At 43.2% G+C, this 11,534-nt stretch overlaps 1 protein-coding gene across 1 annotated transcript in view; it reads left to right on the forward strand.

Annotated features, from left to right (window-relative positions):
- The first annotated feature begins 1,215 nt into the window (after window positions 1–1,215).
- The window catches only part of RAB14 (RAB14, member RAS oncogene family), a 44,173-nt gene continuing 33,854 nt past the window's right edge, over window positions 1,216–11,534 (forward strand). The window contains exons 1-2 of the mRNA XM_011927395.1: window positions 1,216–1,314; window positions 1,968–2,014. The gene's annotated coding sequence lies outside the window, so the exon portion shown is untranslated. The remainder of the gene's footprint in view (window positions 1,315–1,967; window positions 2,015–11,534) is intronic.

Raw genomic sequence — 11,534 nt, forward strand, 5'->3', positions numbered from 1 at the left:
CCTTCGATGGATCTCTTTTTGTACCTTACTTTAGGTTTATAGCTCTACCACTAGGGGGAGAGGAGGGGAACAAAGTAATCTCTGGCACTGATAATTATCTTTGCAAAACAGTCCTGAAGAATTCTTGTGATAAATATAAATGTATATTCAAATGACACGGAGATACCTTTTTTTTTTAACCTATCAGATTAGCAAATACTGAAAAGATTGATATTACTTATTATTGGCAAAGATGTAGGGAAATTCTCTTAAAAAACAAAAACAAAAAAACTCTCAGGCTGGGCACGGTGGGTCACGCTTGTAATCCCAGCACTTTGGGAGGCTGAGGTGGGTGGATTACTTGAGCCCAAGAGTTAAGACCAGCCTCGGCAACATGGCAAAACTCTGTCTCTACTAAAAATACAAAATTTAGCCGGCGTGATGGCACACGCCTGTAATCCCAGCTACTCAGGAGGCTGAGGCACGAGAATCGCTTGAACCTAGAAGGCAGGGTTTGCAGTGAGCTGAGATTGTGCTACCGCATTCCAGCCTAGGCAACAGAGCGAGACTCTGTCTCAAAATAATAAAAATAATATACTTATAAAGTACTTTATAAGTAAAATAATACTTATAAAAAGTGAGATAAAACTTATATAAAGTGCTTACAACTGTGCCTGACACTCCCTGAGTAAGCATTCCCAAATATTAGCTATTGTAAGCATGATATATATTTTGGTGACAAAATGTGAACGTTTATCAGGTGTCCTTTTAATGGCATGCTGTGTGTTGTCTAGATTCTTTGGGGGTTACCTGATTCTACAGGAGTCTTTCCCTGTCTCTGACTAGGCTATTTCACATCTCTGTGAGTTCTAGAAAAGTAATAGTAATGTTACAGTAGATAGTTAGTCAGACATGAGCAGGGCAGGAGAGGAACCTCTCTCACTTAGAATGTCAGGTGATCATCAGGTGGTTATTATACTATCTCTAAAATGAGAATTCGTCAAAGCCAGTGCTAGGGAAAGGCAGTTTCCCAATAGAAAACACCTGAAACCGGTGATCAGCCGCTTCCTGATAATATCCCAGGAAGTGGGCAAGTGGGCTCAAGCATGCGCACTCAGAGGCAAAATGGCGGCGTTTAACTGCTGTATGTCCTTCCTCTAGGAACGCTGGACTGGTAAGGGAAAAAAATGCCTCAGGTGAGCATGTGCACAACTTCAGTGAACACACTGCACATGCGCCCCTCTCAAGTGCTGGCAGACCACTGTGCATGCAGACAGCCCACCCCAAGGGAAGAATCAGGGGAACAGTAACGCAACCCTGGAAGCATGCCATTGTGTAAGACCCCAAGTCCAAGGTCAAATCGCTCACTGGACTCTCTCACGTTACCTGCTTGGCTGTCTTCCAAGTGTACTTTTTACTTCCTTTTGTTCCTGCTCTAAAACTTTTTAATTTTTAACTTTTAATCCTGCTCTAAAATTTGCCTCAGCCTCTTCCTCTGCTGTAAGCACCTCAGTCAAATTCTTACTCCTGAGGAGGCAGGAATTGAGGTTGCTGCAGACCCGTATGGTTTCACCACTGCTAACATATTTTGGTGGGATTCAGATACTCCCCCTAGAGGTAATTGTAATGCAAATTATCCTTGCCCATAGAAATGCAAATTTTGTCCCATAAATGTACAATAAATAAACGTACAGAGACAATTCCAAACATCACATTTTATTGCCCTAAAAATAATTACCAGTTTTTCATCTACTATCAAATTTATTTCTGCATTCTTGATTGCATATATATACTTGTCTGTTAATCACATTCTCCTTTGAACTGGCTTTAATATATTATTTCATTAATAACCGAGTAAAATAAAATCTTTGACAAGCACTCATTTTATATGTCTTTAAGAGTCATGATTTTACCTTTTAAAAATTATAACTGTATTTCTAGTATGATCCTATCTTCATTAAAAAGATTTTTGTCTTTCTATTTCTTAGAGAAAACTTGAAACACAAAAATGTTTACAAAGGATATCGTGGCACAGGTGGGTGGAAAATATTTCAGTTGCCTTTTACTCTCTTCTTTATACATTTCATATGGTCCAAACATTTGTATACTGGGCATCTGTTTTATAGCAACTTTAAAAAAAAACCCACCTATTCTCCCTTGTAAAAGACAGAACAGGAGACTTTCCTGCTGGAACCAGTCCTTTGGGATGGGAGGAGACAGTGTTGAGGGGTCAGATGTGAGCAGCTTCCTCACTCTGTTGGGCTTGGTTATTTATCTAAGGAGATCCCTTAAGAAGCAGGGCAGGCCAGCTTAATTCCCAGCAGACCTGTTTTTTCTGACATAACGCTCTTCGGCTTAAAGTCAATTGAAAGTGGCAGAGCATCAAAGTCGTCTTAGTGGCCAGGTTGAGGTGGTCAAGCCTGAGAGTTGGGCCTCAGCTCTGGCTAGCCCAGCCTCTTTGACTACGTGCTGGTCAACTAGCTCAGACTCTCGCTGCGGACCAGAGAACATCAGCCCTGGAAGAGACCCACCTAATCCCATCTCTTCTTTCTATGAATGGGAAAACAGGCCTGAAGAGGGGAGGGAGCTGGCAGAGAGCACACAGCAAATTGAGGTCACACTAGCACTAGAACCCTGATGTCCAGAGTTGTGGTCCAATGCTCTTTTACCTCTCCATATTGGGCTGATTGTGAAGGGCCTTGAATGCCAAGCCAGGGAGAGAAACATGTCCCAGGGAAACATGGCACACTAGAACAGGAGAGGGCAACATCAAAGCTGCACTGTAGGAAGTCTTCACTTAGAGCAGGGAGGAGTTTACCTCTCTCCTTCTGGGGACTGGGCTGGGAATTAGAGCTGCTCTTAAGACCTAATGAAGACCAGGCCTTCAATAAACTGCCCTTGCAAAGCAGTCTGCCATGTAATTGCACTTGAAGGAAAAACTGGCTGCTCTTTTTTTTATTTTGGGAAGAACATGGTCAGGGGACTTTTGTTATGTAAAGGGAGATGGAAATCCCCTTGAAACGGAGAAGTTTTGGACAATAAAATGGCGTCAGGGAAAGGCTGAGTTTGTGATGTTAACTGGCTTTTTTTGGACTGGAGCTTGACTGGGCCAAGGCGCCTCTCCTCGGGGTCTCTGCCAGAATGAGGGAGAGAGGCAGCCCCTCGGCACTGAAGAGGGCAGGAGATGGAGTCTGCCATCCAGGCTTAAGTTCCTCTTTATTACGTACACTGTTCCCAAGCCTGAAGCCCCAGATCTCACAATTTTTGACATTTCAACAAACAAATCACACTATTCTTTACTTAATATTTTTCTGTACATCTATTCACTTTTAACAACTGATATTTTTAAAGAATATTTCTATTGCTACATCAATAGAAAATCAACTTCATTTCCATAAAAATAAATAGAAACAAAACAACATGATTAAGTTCTGGCTAGATACGGTTGCCTGTTTTGTCTTTGTTAGAAATGGAGATTGGAATTACGTTAGAGAACTTTTACTGGCATATTAGGAACAACCTGAAACTTTCCTTGATTTAACCAAAAGGAAGAGAAAATCATTGAAAATAGAATCTAACTGTCTCACCAAGTGGTTTAGTTACCTAATGTCTTTGTGTGGAACAGCTGAAATTAGCTGTGGTTCCACCACTGATTCTAGCCAAACCTTGGAAAATGCTTTGGACTGGACCTTGCTCTCCCACGCATTGACTGAGTAACCTTGGGAAAGTTCCTCAACCTGTCTGAGCCCCTGATTCTTCACTTGCAAAATGGATGTGTTGACAGGACCGACCCCCTCAGCTTCTGGGGTATGCAGTGACAGGAAGCATGGGAAGTGCTTCACCTACTGTGATCTCTGAGAGGTGAGAATAGTAAGAATACTAATGATGCTGATACCAGTGGGCTAGGGGAGGTCCCCAAATGCATCACCTACTGTGTTCACCTACTGTGTTCTCTGAGAGGTGAGAATGGTAGGACTACTAATGACACAGATACCAGTGAGCTAGAGGAGGTCCCCAAATACCTGTGGGACCTCAGCCCGGCTGGTGTGCAGGCTTTTGACACCATTGTGGGAAGGAATTCAGTGACAAATCAGAAAATAGTGAAAGTTTGGAGAGTTATGGCAAGACAAAAAGTACACACTCAAGAAAAGGGAGCGTGGACTGGGCGTAGTGGCTTACGCCTATAGTCCCAACGCTTTGGGAGGCCGAGGAGGGCAGATCACCTGAGGTCGGAAGTTCGAGACCAGCCTGACCAACATGGAGAAACCCCATCTCTACTAAAAATACTAAAAATTAGCCTGGCGTGGTGGCGCATGCCTGTAATTCCAGCTACTTGGGAAGCTGAGGCAGGAGAATCACTTGAACCTGGGAGGCAGAGGTTGTGGTGAGCTGAGATCGCGCCATTGCACTCCAGCCTAGGCAACAAGAGCAAAACTTCATCTCAAAAAAAAAAAAAAAAAAAGAAGGAAAAGAAAAGAAAGGGGAGTGTGGGTATACTTAAGAGAGAGAGAGAGTCATGCAACTGTGTTTGCAGTTTCCATCTACATGAGTTTCTTTAACTAAGAGGTGGAATATTCATGAAGATTCCTGGAAAAATGTGAAGATTTCTCAGAATTCTGGTGCCACTCATTTTTACACCAAATACGGGTGTTCCAGGATCTGTCCTGGCACTGGTGGGTGTGTGATTGAGTATGTTAATGAGCATACAATGAGGTCCTAGGTGAGACCTAAGTCAAATCCAGCGCCATGTTGGGTCCAGTTGGTCTTAGCCAGCTTGACCCACACCCTGATTTTTCAGGGTCTTCTCAGCCCGTAGCTTCTGCAGCTATTTTAACAGTTTCCTTTTGCGAGTCGTGTAAAACTGCTGCCTGGAATTTGCTGTTCTCCTGTGTCAACCCTGTATCATTCCTGTCTCAATGCTATCAGGAAGGCTTTGGTAAAATCCCTTAACTTGGTGGGGTGCTGTGGCTCCCTGCTGTAATCCCACACCTTGAGAAACCAAGGCAGGAGGATCACTTGAGCCCAGGAGTTCAAGACCAGCCTGGGCAACATGGTGAGACTCGTCTCTATTAAAAAAAAAAAAAAAAAAATCCCCTAATTTGAACCTTCTGGTATTTGGTGTGTTTTGGGGAACTGAGCCAGGAGACCAGGTCAAGAGAAGCAGCAGACACAGAGCCCCAGCAGAAATGTCCGGCCAGAGGAGTTGGCCCCCATCAGGTGGATCTGGGCATCAAGGAAGTATCCCCAGGACTCTGAGAAACATCAAGGAAGTGAAACTGAATAAAGATATTGGACTTCAGGTGTCATGCAGGATGGATGCTTGGACAAAATGGTAGGGTAGCCTCCAAATACTAGATAATTTGAGGGCCCTGGGAGATGAATATTATTGTCTTCCATTTTATATACAAGAAAAATGAAACTTGTGAAAGTTGCCAGTACCAAAATGCAGTCACTTAAGCTAAACTCACAAAATGGAGCTGGGAGGCCACGAAGGAAGGGTTCTCATGCATGTATGCCTATAACAGAAACTATCCAAGGAATTCCACTTAAGCCACCTGGCTTGCACAGGGACATTTGCCCAACAGCGGTTGTCTCCAGCAATAAGCTAATGCCATCTCCTGCAACAAGCTCCTGTAACCAATGGTCTTATTTTCAAATTAGCTTACATGTACATTTCCTCCTTTATTTATTTATTTATTTATTTATGTTTTGAGACAGAGACTCACTCTGTTACCTAGGCTGGAGTGCAGTGGTGCGGTATCTGCTTACTGCAGCCTCCGCCTCCCAAGTTCAAGTGATTCTCATGCCTCAGCCTCCTGAGTAGCTGAAATTATAGGTGCACACCATGATTCCCAGCTCATTTTTGTATTTTTAGTAGTTACAGGGTTTTGCCATATTGGCCAGGCTGGTCTCGAACCCCTGACCTCAGGTGATCCACCCACCTCAGCCTCCCAAAGCACTGGGATTATAGGCATGAGCCACCATGCCTGGCCTCTCCTTCTTTCTCTTAAAAGCTTCCTCTTGCCCCATCCCCTTTGGTGCACCTGTGGTCCACCATGGCACGTGCACCCAAAATCGCAATTCCCTGTTATTCCCAAATAAACTCTTTGTTTTGGAGAACTGGTCTCTCCGCTGTTTATTTCAGGTTGGCAGACCTAAAATATAATACAATATTAAATGACTGCCAGACAATTCATAGCAGACCTATACGCCATGACCACTCTTCTTAAGAGCTCAGTAAATGTTCTGAACATGCTTGGTCATAGCTAAACTGTGATTCAGGGCATGAAGTAGACTGGGCACATACAGAAAAAGAATGAATAAGATCAGGATATGCAAAACAATATGGACAATTTGATCGTATTTATGTAAAAGAGAAAACACACACCAAAGTTATATCTTTATGTATGTACCCTTATATATGCAAAAGCTTGAAACAGACCTGGTAGCAGTGGTCACAGTTGGGTAGAGAGGAGCAGGGAAAGGAGGGCTTGTTTTGTTTGAGGTTATAATAATAATAATAATAATAATAATATATTTCTATGTTATTTGAATTATTTAACAATTTAATTACATTTTAAAAATTTAAAGAAATGGCTGTTGTGGGCCGAATTGTGTCACTCAGCCACATCCCAAATGAATTGAAGTCCTAACCCCCAGTACCTCAGAATGTGACTGTATTTAGAGACAGGGTCTTTAATGAGGTAATTAAATTAAAATGAGGTCACTAGGGTGGGCCCTTATCCAGTATGACTGGTGTCTTTATAAGAAGAGGAGGTTAGGGGCCTATTGGAGGGTGTAGGATAGGAGGAGGGAGTGGCTCAGGAAAAAGAATGAATGTGTACTAGGCTTAATACCTGGGTAACAAAATAATCTGTACAACAAACCCCTATGATAGAAGTTTACCTATGTAACAAACCTGCACAAGTACCCCTGAACTTAAAATAAAAGTTAAATTTTTTTTGTTTGTTTTATGAGACGGAGTCTCACCCTGTGGCCCAGGCTGGAGTGCAACAGCACGATCTTGGCTCACTGCAATCTCCACCTCCCGAGTTCAAGTGATTCTCCTGCCTCGGCCTTCTGAGTAGCTGGGATTACAGGTGCCCACCACCACACCCAGCTAATTTTTTTTTTGTGTGTATATTTTTAGTAGAGACAGGGTTTCACCATGTTGGCCAGGCTGGTCTTGAACTCTCGACCTCGTGATCTACCCACCTCAGCCTCCCAAAGTGCTGTGATTACAGGCGTGAGCCACTGGGCCTGGCAAAAGTTGAATTTTAAAAAAGAAATCTCCTTAAGTTAGAAAAACACTTTAAAAATCTAAATAAAGTGGGAGACAAAACCCAGAACTAAAAAAAGAAGAGGAAATTAGGATGCAGACACAGAGGGAAGACTATGTGAAAACACAGAAAGAAGGCAGCTATCCACAAGCCAAGGAAAAAACCAACCCTCAGAAGAATGCAACCCTTGGATATCTTGATCTTGGACTTCTAGCCTCCAGAATAAAATAATTTTCTGTTGTTTAAGTCACTGAGCCTGTACTATTTGTTACGGCAATCCCAGCAAACTAATACAATGCCCAAGGTAAAATTTCTGTCTTCCAGGAACTCCTAGCTTAGTGGGAGAAGTGGGTGTATAGAATAGTCTCACTCTAACACCAAGAAAACCGGGAGAAGTCCTGCAAAATACAGAAGCAAGGTACATGGAACCTGGGGGTAGGAGGACATTACAAGGCCTGGCAGGTATCACAGAGGAAGTGGCTTTTGAGCTGGGCCATGAAGGATAAGAAACAGAGAAAAGCAGGCATGTGGGAGAGATAGGGACTGTTTCTGGGGGAAATACAACAAGCAAAGTCCTGGCCAGTGAATGTCTGTCCTGTGTCACATTAAAGCAGCAATGTTTTCCCCAGTACAGGCTTCAGAAAGTGGTAGAGATGTAGCTGGAGGTGTTAGTTGACAGTTTCATTCATCAGCTGTTCCTGATAGCTGTTGGCCATCATGGAGGGTTATTAAGCATGGGAGTGACATAGTTGGATTTGCTTTGTAGAATGATCACTCTGACGATCCATGAGGCAGCAGCTGAAGAGTGATGGGCCGGGTGCAGGGGCTCACATCTGCAATTCCAGAACTTTGGGAGGCTGAGGCGGGTGGATCACCTGAAGTCAGGAGTTTGAGACCAGTCTGGCTAACATGGTAAAAACCAGTCTCTACTAAAAATACAAAAATTAGCCAGGCATGCTGGTACAAGCCTGTAGTCCCGACTATCTGGGGGGCTGAAGCAGGAGAATCTTTAGAACCTGGGAGGCAGAGGCTACAGTGAGCTGAAAAAATAATAAATAAATAAGAAAAGTGATGGCCTAAAAGCCTTTCAGTCCACAGTAATGTTTTGTTTCACTCACCCAGTTATTTTTTCAAAATTAGTTAACTATTCTAACAGTTAATAAATTATAAACAATTATAGGTATAATTATAATTTATATGATATTTGAAATATATGGCTTATAATATAATTTCTAATCATAAACCTTATAATTACTTTTCCAGTAAATTAACATAGCCATGTTAATTCTGTTGGTTGATTTACATGTACATTATAAATATCAGTAAATTGGAAAGCTCTTAAAAATCTTCAGGTTTTTTTTTTTTTCGAAACAGAGTCTTACTCTGTCACCCAGGCTGGAGTGCAGCGGCGTGATCTTGGCTCAGTGCAACCTCCGCCTCCTGAGTTCAAGCAATTCTTCTGCCTCAGCCTCTTGAGTAGCTGGGATTATAGGTGCTCGCCACCACACCTGGCTAATTTTAGTATTTTTAGTAGAGATGGGGTTTCACCATGTTGGCCAGGCTGGTCTCGAACTCCTGGCCTCAGGTGATCCACCCATCTCAGCCTCCCAAAGTGCTGGGATTATAAGTGTGAACCACCAACCTGGCCAATTTTCAGGTGTTTTAGAGATCTTTTAACCAATGTTATGGATTGAATTGTGTCCCCCGGCAAAAAAAAAAAAAAAAAAAAAGATGTTGAAGTCCTAACGAAAAAAGAAAAAGCAGAATCTTAAGTATGATCCTAGTTTCATAAAAAAAAAAAAAAAAAAAAAAGATGTTGAAGTCCTAACCCCTGGTACCTTTGAATCTCATCTTTTTTGGAAATGAGGTCTTTGCAGATGCAATTTAGATGGAAATTGAGATGTGGTCATATATGAGTGGGGGGGTCCTTAATTCAATATGACTGGTGTCCTTATAAGAAGAGAAGAGATACAAACACAGGGAGAAGATAGCCATGTGACAATGACAGATAGAGCCTGGAGTGATGCAGCCACAAGCCGAGAACAGCAAGGATTGCCAGCTACCAAGAGAAGTTGGGCAAGGGCAAGGAAGCATTTACTGAGTCTCAGAGGGAGCATAGCTCTGCTGACACCTCAATTTTGGACTTCCAGCCTCCAAAACTGTGAGAGAATACATTTTTGTTATTGCAAGCCACCCAGTTTATGGTACTTTTATTATAGCAGCCCTAGGAAGCTCATACAACAAGGAGGCTATATTCCCTCCTAACAAGTAGCTACAGCCCAGTAAGGTACTCCCAGGAGGTACATCTCCAGCCAGATGGCATCGCTCATCTACCTAAGGCACAGAAGCTACAACAGAGGTCCAGAAAAGATAAGGTCTTAATGAATGCAGTAGCTCCTGGGGGTGACTTCAAACTGGGTTAGCTTGTAAGACCTTGGACAAGAGCTCTGTAGGAATATGACATAGGATAACTCAAGAGAAATTATGTCTTCCTGGGAATGCTATCTGCTAAGTCTTTGGAATTGGTAGGAATGCAGGCTTATCCTTCTTTGCTCTTAGAAATAGTCATTCCTTACTTCATGAGGGAGGATAAACTAGTATTTATTACGCTACCCTGAACCAGGTCGTTTTGTGGGTTTTATTATATATGTTGTGCCATTTAATCCTCCCACAATGCTATGAAAATTCTCCACTTTATAGACAAGAACAGTGAGACTCAGAAAGATTATGGAACTCAGATTTTAACATGTAGAAGTAACATGTACCCTTTGGTTTCTGGCTTATGGAAGAAGAAGAAGGAGGAGGAGGAGGAGGAGGAAGAGGCAGGGAGGGGGAAAGAAAGAGAGAGAGAGAAAGAAAGAAGGGAAGGAAGGAAGGAGGGAGGGAGGGAAGGAAGGAAGGAGAAGAATGAAGGAAGAAAGAAGAAGAGGAAGAAGGAAGGAAGGAAGGAGAGAAGGAGGAGGAGGAGGAGGAGGAAAGGAGGGAGAAAAAAAGAACTAGCATTTTCTCAATGCCTTCCAGGTGCCTGAGCTGGCATTTTAGGCATGCACTCATTGAATCTTCATGAAACCCTGTGAGGTAGGTGCTTTTCTGATCCCCATAGTATGCCCTGCACCATTCAGATAAGGAAACTGAGACTGAACAGGTCAAGTAATTGCTGAAGCTGGATGAGGGATACAGCAGTCTGTGCTTTTGTCTGGATCCAAAGTCCTTGCTCTAAAAGAAGAAAGTCCTGCTCGTCGGTTGAAAGGGCTTTTAATATTTTCATTCATTCATTCACTGATGAATGCTCTTTATCGTTTTATGGATTTTGGAAAGAAGGCAGTTGGGTGTAGCTGAGAGGACATCAGCCCAGGTGCTGAGAGACGTGGGCTTTGGTCTAGCCTGAGCCTCAGTGTCCCCATCCATGACACGTGGGGGCTCTAATGGCTGATCTCGAAGGCTCCTTCTCGTGCCAAGAGTCTCTAATTTTGTGATTCCCCAGCCTTGGGAAGAAATCACCAATTAATATTAATACAACAGCTCAGAATGCTAATTTGCCAAGATCTCAGCTGACGGCAGAGTCAGGATTTTAATCCAAGCCCACATGACTGCAAAGGTTCTTCACTTTCTTCTGGACTTCCAGCCTTCTTGGGAAAACAGAGGGACTAACAAAGAGATTGAGGAAACAATGCTGCCAAACCGGGTGTGCGTGAGCAACACGAATGGGACCAGTAGCCACAGGCTGGGAGTTCTGGCAGCCCAGAGGGCCTGGCGTGGGCCTGCTGCGCCCTCTGGTGGAACACGCCTGAATCGGCTCCTCTGGATTTCTCGTTTTGATACCAGAATAGGTGAAGGGACTACAGGGAGCAGGAAGTGGTTTTCCCAATAGCTTTTGGAAACCAGTGACCCCAGCTATTGTCCTAAAATGTAGACTGCTTGAAGGCATTTGTCACTCCTCCGTGAAGCCCAACTGCCCTTTGTTCATTTATTGATGAAACTAATTATATTTTGTTTCTGATTTTATAACTTGTAGATACTTAGGCCAGGTATCAAGCAGTGAAACCCACCAGAAATTGTACCTTTCCCAGCTCAGCTCAGGGTGAGGGAGGGCAGACGTTAAACCTGTAAAATTCAAAATAAATATATGGGCAGGAAGAAATTCTCCTTCCTTCACGCTGCCTTTTGTCCTTAGCTTTCTCTCCAATCTCTGGACGGGAAAAAGATCTTTGTCAAGAGCAAGAGCCAGGTGCGGTGGCTCATGCCTGTGATCCCAGCACTTTGGGAGACCGAGGC

This window comes from Colobus angolensis, unplaced genomic scaffold, assembly GCF_000951035.1.
Source record: "Colobus angolensis palliatus isolate OR3802 unplaced genomic scaffold, Cang.pa_1.0 Scaffold71, whole genome shotgun sequence".
Taxonomy (NCBI): Eukaryota; Metazoa; Chordata; class Mammalia; order Primates; family Cercopithecidae; genus Colobus; species Colobus angolensis.